This window comes from Bombina bombina, chromosome 5 (genome assembly GCF_027579735.1).
Source record: "Bombina bombina isolate aBomBom1 chromosome 5, aBomBom1.pri, whole genome shotgun sequence".
Lineage (NCBI taxonomy): Eukaryota > Metazoa > Chordata > Amphibia > Anura > Bombinatoridae > Bombina > Bombina bombina.
Genome location: NC_069503.1, coordinates 302,153,656 through 302,165,940, shown reverse-complemented (window position 1 = coordinate 302,165,940; position 12,285 = coordinate 302,153,656). Strand labels below are relative to the sequence as shown.

Sequence of the window (12,285 nt, the reverse complement as noted above, 5' to 3'; positions counted from 1 at the left end):
AAGAAGTAAACTGGAAAGTTGTTTAGAATTGTATGTTCTACCTAAATCATTAAATATTTTTGGGGGGGTTTCATGTCCCATTAATAAAAAACAAAAAACAGTAATAATAACTTATTTTGGGGACTCTTTGATCTCTGGTACCATCTTGTGATAGGGTCGGTCACATAAGGTTACCCAATCTGAACGATGAGGGAACAGATCTGAATTATAAAACAGTGCTAAATTATATCATGTGATGCGTGCTGATTATATGACATTAGCACTTAGTAGCAATGCAAGTTATAAATGCTAAATACTAAAAACTGTGAGTTAAAAAACAAACCAAACTAATGCATTGTCCAAAGATGACTTCCTATTGGCAAGTTGACTACCTATTGACAAGTTGACTTCCTATTGACAAGTTGACTACCTATTGACAAGTTGACTACCTATTGGCAAGTTGACTACCTATTGACAAGTTGACTTCCTATTGACAAGTTGACTACCTATTGGCAAGTTGACTACCTATTGACAAGTTGACTTCCGATTGACAAGTTGACTACCTATTGACAAGTCGACTGCCTATAGACCACTAACTCTTCACTATACCATGACACCACACCCATAATTAGACATTCATGATTTAGACATTGCATACAATTTTAAAAAAAACTTTCCAATTTACTTCTATTGTTTAATTTGCTTCCTTCTCTTGTTATCCTTTGCTGAAAGGTTTATCTAGGTACGCTCAGGAGCAGCAAAGAACCTAGGTCTTAGCTGCTGATTGGTGGCTGCATATATATATATATATATATACTGATTGTCATTGGCTCACCCATGTGTTCAGTTAGAAACCAGTAGTGCATTGCTGCTCTTTCAACAAATGATACTTAGATGATGAAAAAAAAAATTATAATAGAAGTAAACTGAATTTTTTTTTAGAATTGTATGTTCTACCAAAATCATCAAAAAAATTTTTGGGGTTTCATGTCCCATTAATAAAAAACAAAAAACAGTAATAATAACTTATTTTGGGGACTCTTTGATCTCTGGTACCATCTTGTGATAGGGTCGGTCAAATAAGGTTACCCAATCTGAACGATGAGGGAACAGATCTGAATTATAAAACAGTGCTAAATTATATTGTGATGCGTGCTGACTACATGACATTAGCACTTAGTAGCAATGCAAGTTATAAATGCTAAATATTAAAAACTGTGAGTTAAAAAATAAACCAAACTAATGCATTGTCTAAAGTTGACAACCTATTAATAAGTTGACTACCTATTGACAAGTTGACTTCCTATTGACAAGTTGACTACCTATTGACAAGTTGACTTGCTATTGACAAGTTGACTACCTATTGACAAGTTGACTTGCTATTGACAAGTTGACTACCTATTGACAAGTTGACTTCCCATTGACAAGTTGACTACCTATTGACAAGTTGACTACCTATTAATAAGTTGACTTCCTATTGACAAGTTGACTACCTATTGACAAGTTGACTTCCTATTGACAAGTTGACTACCTATTGACAAGTTGACTACCTATTAATAAGTTGACTTCCTATTGACAAGTTGACTTCCTATTAATAAGTTGACTTCCTATTGACAAGTTGACTTCCTATTGACAAGTTGACTTCCTATTGACAAGTTGACTACCCATTGACAAGTTGACTACCTATTGACCACTAACTCTTCACTATACCATGTCACCACACCCATGTGGCCAATCTTGACCAGTTTTGAAAAATCTGATATAGTGGTATAATTTTTAGAGAGCAATTTAAAAATGTTAACAAGTATGGCATTTCGACATACTATTTTCAAGAACTTTAGTATTTTTTTTTTTCTATTTTAATCGTTCAAATATACAGTTTCCTATGCAACTTTTTACTGTTTACTACTTTGATGGAGTAGGCTAGACATAAATTACAGTTTTCTTATCATAAGCCGACTGACATGTTCTTGCAAATTAGAATAATGTATATGCATTAAAGTCCGTACTTCAGTGGTATTTCTAATAAAAAGGCAATTTTTGCATACATTCATTCAGACACCTTTGGACTTTTCAACATTGACCTTGGACAGTAACATATTCCTTATAAGGTAGCATTAAAAATAAAAAATCAGTCAGTATGATTACATATAATGCATAGTTTTACAAAGGAAAAACTCATGAGTGCTTTGTCAAAAAAAATCATATGTGACTGAGTTGTGGAGAGACAGGAGGTTTAATCATATTTTAGGACAGGGTGAGGATTAAAGGGGAAACTATGTTGATAAGAAAGAACATGAATAAAGCTATAAGCTTTGTATTAATGCATAGACCACCTAGGGAAACAAATACAGGCAGCAGACAACTAATAGGGATTTTTTTCAGTCTACAATTAAAATATTCAAGAAAAAAACGGGATTGCAACAGCACTACACTTATATTTAGGGAGTGCTTATATAACTGAAATAATTGTCTTTCGTAAGCAGGAGTGCTTATGCATAGACTGAACTAGAATTTGTTTTCTCAAGGTTGAGGAAAAAGGATGCATCTAAATAGAACTTCACTCTCCCTGTGAATTATAATAAGTGTAACATCAACGTCTAGAGATGAGATAAGGTGATGTATTTAAAATTTAACCTTTATTGGTTTTATTAAAATTGAAAAAACACACAAACAACACACAGTTACAATTACAAAGGATTTTAGACCATAAGAGCAGTATAATATCCGGTTCGTAATAGGTCAGTGGGGAGTGGTAGATTAGAATAAATAAAGTGGCACTAGCATAAGCGAAGGATTCTGTAATTTATACAAGATAACCTTATACATAAGTGGATGAGGTATATAATGATCTTGCAACAGGGTAACCTGGCACATGAAAATTCAACTGTTATTTATAATAGTGACACCACGGTGCCTAAGATTATATGGGTAGCATGCTAGATCAACTCTTAGATGTGTCCTCAAAATTAAGAACCATGACTCATTGAATGAATATGTACCAAAGATGATGGATATTCTATTATCAAAGGTATAATAGAATTGGTCACTTGTCAGTGGCTCATATTGGAAATAGTCTCTTATCACTAACTTGTATTATACATACAGTGCCACATTAGATCACAATGAGTGGGGGTTAAGTCATCTTATACCCTAAATATGATGGGGCTAATATCCAAGATAATTACTGAGATTAATTAAAGAAATACCCAGTCACTGAGAGCCGTAGAGACAATATATTAAAGAAGAGAGTAAAGGATATTATATAAAAAATATTCAGTATTCAGATATTTGTCCCAATGACTGTAATCCACGGAATGTTGACCTTCGAGAAAGCCGCCACTTAGACGGCGAAACATGTCAGGGGAGGGTGTTGAACTCCTTTCAACCCTCATTTAATTTTAAATCAGCATTTGATGTTAGACCTTCCAATCCACAATATTATGTTGATATAAACTAACATTAAAACAGTAAACTTCCGGACATAATATAATAGAACAATTGTGTTCCAATATAGTTATTTAACTATAAGTATAGGATCACAGGGGATTAATGGCAATGTGTGTTTGGTTTACTAATGCCGTACTAACGGCGACAGTACACTAGATGTGTTTTTAACTCCAATATAATTTAGTGGATAGCCAACAGCTACTTTAGTGGAGATTGAGCAACATTGTAACCCTATACAACGCTCAAGGGGATTTTAATCCGTGTTCACCCAATAGTTAACACTAAGGGGCCTAGTTATCAAGCCGTCAACCTCAAATACGCTGGAATTCCGCAGCGTATTTGTGGCGAGGCTGATTCGCCTTAGTTATCAAAGGCTCGAGACCGGCAAAAGTAGAATTTTGTGACGTAAACTTCGATCCGCCGGACTCAGTCCGACACAGATCGATTCTTACGTCACTCCAGATGTTCCGCACACAAGTGCGGCACAATCTCACTACTTTTGCTAGTTATCAAAAAACTAGCAGGTACGCTCGGCACCTAAGTCTAACCCTAACGCCCCCCTAACTTAAATAAATCTAAATAAATTAACTCTTATTAACTAAATGAATCCTATTTAAAACTAAATACTTACCTTTAAAATAAACCCTAAGATAGCTACAATATAATTAATAATTATATTATAGCTATCTTAGGATTTATATTTATTTTACAGGTAACTTTGTATTTATTTTAGCTAGTTAGAATAGTTATTAAATAGTTATTAACTATTTAATAACTACCTAGCTAAAAGAAATACAAAATTACCTGTAAAATAAATCCTAACCTAAGTTACAATTAAACCTAATACTACACTATCATTAAATTAACTAAATAAACTACCTACAAATAACTACAATTAAATACAATTACATAAACTAACTAAAGTACAAAAAATAAAAAAGCTAAGTTACAAAAAATAAAAAAATAAGTTACAAACACGTTAAAAATATTACAACAATTTTAAGCTACTTACACCTAATCTAAGCCCCCTAATAAAATAACAAACCCCCCAAAATAAGAAAAATCCCTACCCTATTCTAAATTAAATAAATTTCAAAGCTCTTTTACCTTACCAGCCCTTAAAAGGGCCATTTGTGGGGGCATGCCCCAAAAAGTTCAGCTCTTTTGCCTGTAAAAGAAAAATACAACCCCCCCCCCAACATTAAAACCCACCACCCACATACCCCTAATCTAACCCAAACCCCCCTTACAAAAACCTAACACTAATCCCCTGAAGATCATCCTACCTTGAGTCGTCTTCACTCAGCCGAGCCACCGATGGAACTGAAGAGGACATCCGGAGCGGAAGAAGTTAATCCTCCAAGCGGCGCTGAAGAAATCTTCCATCCGATGAAGTCATCATCCAGGCGGCGCTGAAGAAGTCTTTGATCCGGCCGATGTCATCTTCCAAGAGGCGCTGAAGATGTCTTCTATCCGGGTGAAGTGATCTTCCAAGCCGGGTCTTGAATCTTCCTTCCGCCGACGCGGAACCACCTTCTTCACCGACGGACTACGACGAATGACGGCTCCTTTAAGGGACGTCATCCAAGATGGCGTCCCCTCAATTCCGATTGGCTGATAGGATTCTATCAGCCAATCGGAATTAAGGTAGGAAAATCTGATTGGCTGATGGAATCAGCCAATCAGATTCAAGTTCAATATTGGAACAGCCAATAGAATGCAAGCTCAATCTGATTGGCTGATTCCATCAGCCAATCAGATTTTTCCTACCTTAATTCCGATTGGCTGATAGAATCCTATCAGCCAATCGGAATTGAGGGGACGCCATCTTGGATGACGTCCCTTAAAGGAGCCGTCATTCGTCGTAGTCCGTCGGTGAAGAAGGTGGTTCCGCGTCGGCGGAAGGAAGATTCAAGACCCGGCTTGGAAGATGACTTCGCCCGGATAGAAGACATCTTCAGCGCCTCTTGGAAGATGACATCGGCCGGATCAAAGACTTCTTCAGCGCCGCCTGGATGATGACTTCATCGGATGGAAGATTTCTTCAGCGCCGCTTGGAGGATTAACTTCTTCCGCTCCGGATGTCCTCTTCAGTTCCATCGGTGGCTCGGCTGAGTGAAGACGACTCAAGGTAGGATGATCTTCAGGGGATTAGTGTTAGGTTTTTGTAAGGGGGGTTTGGGTTAGATAAGGGGTATGTGGGTGGTGGGTTTTAATGTTGGGGGGGGTTGTATTTTTCTTTTACAGGCAAAAGAGCTGAACTTTTTGGGGCATGCCCCCACAAATGGCCCTTTTAAGGGCTGGTAAGGTAAAAGAGCTTTGAAATTTATTTAATTTAGAATAGGGTAGGGATTTTTCTTATTTTGGGGGGTTTGTTATTTTATTAGGGGGCTTAGATTAGGTGTAAGTAGCTTAAAATTGTTGTAATATTTTTAACATGTTTGTAACTTAATTTTTTATTTTTTGTAACTTAGCTTTTTTTATTTTTTGTACTTTAGTTAGTTTATGTAATTGTATTTATTTGTAGTTATTTGTAGGTAGTTTATTTAGTTAATTTAATGATAGTGTAGTATTAGGTTTAATTGTAACTTAGGTTAGGATTTATTTTACAGGTAATTTTGTATTTCTTTTAGCTAGGTAGTTATTAAATAGTTAATAACTATTTAATAACTATTCTAACTAGCTAAAATAAATACAAAGTTACCTGTAAAATAAATATAAATCCTAAGATAGCTATAATATAATTATTAATTATATTGTAGCTATCTTAGGGTTTATTTTACAGGTAAGTATTTATTTTTAAATAGTAATAATTTATTAAAGTATAGTGTAGTGTTAGGTGTAATTGTAACTTAGGTTAGGATTTATTTCACAGGTACATTTCTCTTTATTTTAGCTAGGTAAGCTATTAAATAGTTAATAACTATTTAATAGTTATTGTACATGGTTAAAATAAATTGAAAGTTACCTGTCAAATAAATATAAATCCTAAGATAGCTAGAATATAATTCTTATTTATATTGTAGCTATATTAGGGTTTATTTTAAAGGTAAGTATTTAGTTTTAAATAGGATTCATTTAGTTAAGAGTTAATTTATTTAGATTTATTTAATTAATATTTAAGTTAGGGGGGCGTTAGGGTTAGACTTAGGTTTAGGGGTTAATAATTTTATTACAGTTGCAGCGGCGTAGTGGGGGGCAGGATAGGGGTTAATAAATTTATAATAGAGGGCGACGGTGTAGGGGGGGCAGGATAGGGGTTACTAGGTATACTGTAGGTGGCAGCGGTGTCCGGGAGCGGCGGTTTAGGGGTTAATACATTTATAAGAGTTGCGGCAGGGTCTAGGAGCGGCGGTTTTGGGGTTAATACATTTATAAGAGTTGCGGCGGGGTCTAGGAGCGGCGGTTTAGGGGTTAGTAACTTTATTTAGTTGCGGGGGGCTCCGGGGGCGCCGGTATAGGGGGTAGAACAGTGCAGTTTAGTGTGAGTGCTTAGTGACAGGCTAGCAATAAAGCTGGGAAAAAGCCGAAGGGCAGCGAGATCGGATGAGTGATAACTGTCACAGTCCGCTGCTCATCGCCCCGCGGCTTTTTGACAGCTTTATTTGATAACTTAGGCGAACGTATTCAAGGTCCGCGGCGGCGAAGGTAGGCGAGCTTAGGCGGGCGTATTGGGCCGGCGAAGCCAGAAAAGTAGACGGTTTGATAACTACCCCCCATTGAATCCAAGTGTGAATGCGAATACATGTAACCTAATCTAAGACTTAATTCAGTAATTCAGACAACTTATGATACAATATAGATACAATATAAGTGGATAATATTCTACTATCCCAGCAAGAGTAATAATAAATTGAACATCATAAGTTGACACACCAATACATTTTCCTGCAATACTTTTATTAGAAAACAGCTGTGCTTATATTATTTAAGGTGGTAATACTATCTCAGTAAGACACACCAAGTTGACACACTAATAAATTTTCCTGCTATATCTTTATTAGAAAACAGCTGTGCTTATATTCTTTAAGGTGGTAATATTATCTCAGTAAGAGTTACAAAAAAAGAACATCATAAGTTGACATCCACACAAATAAATTTCCTTGCTATATCTTTATTGGAAAGCAGTTGTGCTTATATGATTTAAGGGGGTATTATTATTTATCCAAATTAAAGCCACTGATAAGAAACACTCCGTGGATTACAGTCATTGGGACAAATATCTGAATACTGAATATTTTTTATATAATATCCTTTACTCTCTTCTTTAATATATTGTCTCTACGGCTCTCAGTGCACTCATTATTTTGTGAAAAATTCATTAAAATCACGATTATTTGCACAAGACATTTTATAACCAAGTAGCCATTTTTTCACAGAGTGCCTGGGTATTACTTTAATTAATCTCAGTAATTATCTTGGATTTTAGACCCATCATATTTAGGGTATAAGATAACTTAACCCCCACTCATTGTGATCTAATGTGGCACTGTATGTATAATACAAGTTAGTGATAAGAGACTATGGCCTCTAGTTATCAACGTGTCTACTTTACCTGCCTTCGCCGATGCAATACGCCCGCCTAAGCTCGCCTACCATCGCCGCCGCGGACCTGAAAAATTTTGCTTAAGTTATCAAAAAATCTGTCAAAAAGCCGCGCACCAAGTACGGGGCGATGAGCAGCGGACTGTGAGAGTTATCACTCATCTGATCTCGCTTTTTGACAGCTTTATTGACAAGCTGTCACTAAGCACCCACACTAACTATACTGTTCTACCCCCTATACCGGCGCCCCCGGAGCCCCCCGCAACTAAATAAAGTTATTAACCCCTAAACTGCTGCTCCTAGACCCCGCTGCAACTATTATAAATGGACTGTGAGAGTTATCACTCATCTGATCTCGCTTTTTGACAGCTTTATTGACAAGCTGTCACTAAGCACCCACACTAACTATACTGTTCTACCCCCTATACCGGCGCCCCCGGAGCCCCCCGCAACTAAATAAAGTTATTAACCCCTAAACTGCTGCTCCTAGACCCCGCTGCAACTATTATAAATGTATTAACCCCTAAACCACTGCTCCCGGACCCCGCCGCCACCTCCATTATACCTAGTAACCCCTATCCTGCCCCCCCTATACCGCCGCCACCTATAATAAATTTATTAACCCCTATCCTGCGGATCCCCGACCTCGCCGCAACTAAATAAATAGTTTAACCCCTAAACCGCCGCTCCCGGACCCCGCCACAACCTATCTTAAACTTATTAACCCCTAATCTGCCCCCATACACCGTCGCCACCTATAATACATTTATTAACCCCTATCCTGCTCTGAGCAGGCGGACAGACATCGCCACAATACAACCCGATCTGGTACGATCGGGTTGTTTGACACCCATTGGCCGCGAGTCTGCAATGCTGAATACGGCGAGCGTATTGCTCGCCGTATTCAGCGAAGTCTGGCGGACCTGATCCTAGATAACTAGAGGCCATTGCGTAAAGTGTAAGAGTTAAAAAAAAGTTGCACCAAACACAACATAAATACATATTACACTCATATATACACTTTCTGATTAAAATATTTCATATAAATATTATTTATTTATTTTTTATAATGGGTTCAAAGGTATATGGCAAGTGTATATATATATATATATATATATATGTGTGTGTGTGTGTGAAGTACATTGGAATGTTTATTTACAGTACATACACAGTTAAACGAACACTAAACCCAACATTTTTCTTTCATGATTTAGGTAGAACATACAAGTTAAAACAACATTCCAATTTTTTTCTATTATCTAATTTACTTCAGTCTTTAGATATCTTTTATTGAAGAAATATCAATGCACATGGATGAGCCAATCACACGAGGCATCTATGTGCAGCCACCAATCAGCAGCTACTGAGCCTATCTAGATATGTTTTTCAGGAAAGGATATCAAGAGAATTAAACAAATTAGATAATAGAAGTAAATTAAAAAGTTGTTTAAAATCGCATGCTCTTTCTAAATCATGAAAGAAAAAAATTGGGTTTATGTCCCTTTAACCCCTTCACCCAATCCGACGTATATATACGTTGTGCGGTACTTTGGCTATCGTACCACACCACGTATATATACGCCGTTGCTTCAGGATACTCCAGCACTCTTGGCTGTTAAGTTACAGCCGAGATCTGAAGCTCCCGAAGCTTCAGGCATCTGCCCCATATGGAGCTGGAGCGTGATCGGTGTTCCGCCTCCATATGAGGGCAGATGCCTGATTATTACAGATGGTGACACTGTGTTTGTCTGTAGCAATCTTCTGCTGGAGCCGGTGGGAGGTGTGGGCAGGAGTCGGGTGGCGGGTTGAGCGGCCCAGCAGGGGAGGTGGGAGGGAGTGGGAGGAAGTGGGAGGGGCCCTACGCTATGGAACGGAAAAGTTAAAATAAAAGGGACAGGGAGGGACGGGGCAGCTACACTACAGAAAAGGGGATCTGGGGGTGTGGGGGCCCCCTAACTAAAGATGGTGGGTGCTGGGAGGTGGGAGTTACACTATGCTACAGAAAACATTAAAAAAATATATTTAATTTTTTTATAAAAAAATGGTTTTATAGGTACTGGCAAACAGCTGCCAGTACCTAAGATGGCGCCTAACAGTTAGGGGGGAGGTTTAGAGAGCTGTTTGGGGGTGTCAGGGAGGATGGGGGGTAAGAGGGGATCCTACACTGATCATTACAGACGGTGACACTATGGGGCATATGTATCAAGCTCCGTATGGGGCTTGATGGCCCGTGTTTCTGGCGAGTCATCAGACTGGCCAGAAACAGCAGTTATGAAGCAGCGGTCACAAAGACTACTGCTCCATAACCTGTCCGTCTGCTCTGAGCAGGCGGACAACATCGCCGGAAATCAAACCGATCGAGTACTATTGGGTTGATTGACACCCCCCTGCTAGCGGCCCATTGGCCGCAAGTCTGCAGGGGGCGGCGTTGCACCAGCAGCTCTTGTGAGCTGCTGGTGCAATGCTGAATATGGCGAGCGTATTGCTCGCTGTATTCAGCGAAGTCTGGCGGACCTGATCCACACTGTTGGATCAGGTCCGCCAGACTTTGATAACTAGAGGCCTATGTGTGTCCCCATCTGTAATGATCTGCTGGAGCCGGTGGGAGGTGTGGGCGGGAGTCGTGTGGCTGGTGGGCGGCACACCAGGGGAAGCGGGAGGGAGTGGGAGGAAGTGGAAGGTGCCCTACGCTATGGAATGGAAATGTTAAAATAAAGGGACAGGGATGGATAGGGCAGCTACACTACAGAAAAGGGGATCTGGGGGTGTGGGAGCCCCCTAACTAAAGATTGCGGGTGAGGGGAGGTGGGGGTTACACTGCACTACAGAAAACAGTGGGGGATGGGGGAGGGAAGAGAGTTGTTTGGGAGGGATGAGGTAGGGATCAGGGGGTGGGAGTGTCAGGTAGGAGGTTAATCTCTACACTAAAGCTAACATTAACCTTTTATTCACTGCCGGGAATAATAAATGTGTGGTGCGCAGGTGCAATTAGCGACCTTCTCATTACCAAAAAGCAATGGCAAAGCCATATATGTCTGCTTTTTCTGAACAAAGGGGATCCCAGAGAAACTTTTACAAACATTTGTGCCATGATTGCACAAGCAGTATGTAAATCATTTCTGTGAGAAACCCAAAGTTTGGCCTAGATCAATACCTTGTGTTGTCTACTTAAAATATATATATATTTACATTTGATAGATAAATAAATAAAAAAAACAAGGCTCTATTTCTGTTTAAATTGAGTGATAGCAAAAATGCTTAAAATACTCTAGTATTTTGTGCAAGTTTTTGTCTGGAAGTCCTGGTAGTGAAAGGGTTAAACACTGTGCGCCACTTGTAGCCCTTAGGGTTCGATTTATCAAGCCTTCTCCTGCTCTTCGACTGCAGTCCGTAATTATCAAGCAGCAGTCATCAGACCGCTGCTTCCTATCCTCTTCTCCACCTCTTAGGTGGAGAATTGTAATCTCCCCGGTTTCATCTGACCGGGGAGATTGACAGCTCCTGCCTGCGCGTGATTGGCTGTGCGTGGGCAGGGAGCGGCATTGCATAAGAGCGCAAAATAGCACTCTTGTGCAGTTCTGAATTCTGCTAAGGGAATTCTGCCCGCCAGAGGTGAGCTGCGGTGGACAGAGGTGCATATGTACGCCCCTGTCCGCCGTAGCTTGATAAATCGAGCCCATAGTGTTTACTTTCCCTTCAGCTGGCTTTTCAAGGGCTGTGTCCCTGGATATCACAAAAATAGATCAAATTTGCTTAATAAATGTAGTTTTATTTATTTTTAAAACATAGCAGATTATCTGCAGTCCAGGGTTTATCTGCTGATTTAAATTATGCAAATGTAAAAAACAATTACTTTGTTTTCTCTTTAAATAAAAATATAAAGCAGTCACAGCAGGTGGCCATGTATATGAAAACATTAACTTTTTACATGTGTGTCTTTCATTAGCACATGGTCCTTACATGATAGACAACCTGTGTATGTTTGCAGATGTGGTTTTCAGGGAGGGTAAACGTTTGAGCTGAACATAACATAGAGAAAGACAAAAATAGCTCAAGGCAAGGTCCAATCAAAACATGGCTGTGCGTTACTCAACAAACAAGTGGGCTACTTTACCAGGAAATTCCAAAAGCAATTTTAATTCTGATCAGACTTCAGGAAGTGATATGACTAAAAGTACATCAATTATTGTGACAGGAAGTTTAAATCACATGGCACACAGCTGTTGCTAGGGTATGGGTCGGTTAGGTTTGTTAAGCAGTAGTCAGTCTTTATTGCATTGTTGCTCAGAAACATCACAGATGACATCAGCA

General features: G+C 39.0%; 1 protein-coding gene across 1 annotated transcript in view; it reads right to left on the bottom strand.

The window, feature by feature from the left end:
- LOC128661461 (cytoplasmic dynein 1 intermediate chain 1-like) overlaps positions 1-12,285 on the bottom strand; it is a 711,349-nt gene that overhangs the window by 506,607 nt on the left and 192,457 nt on the right. The gene's annotated exons all lie outside the window — the stretch shown is intronic.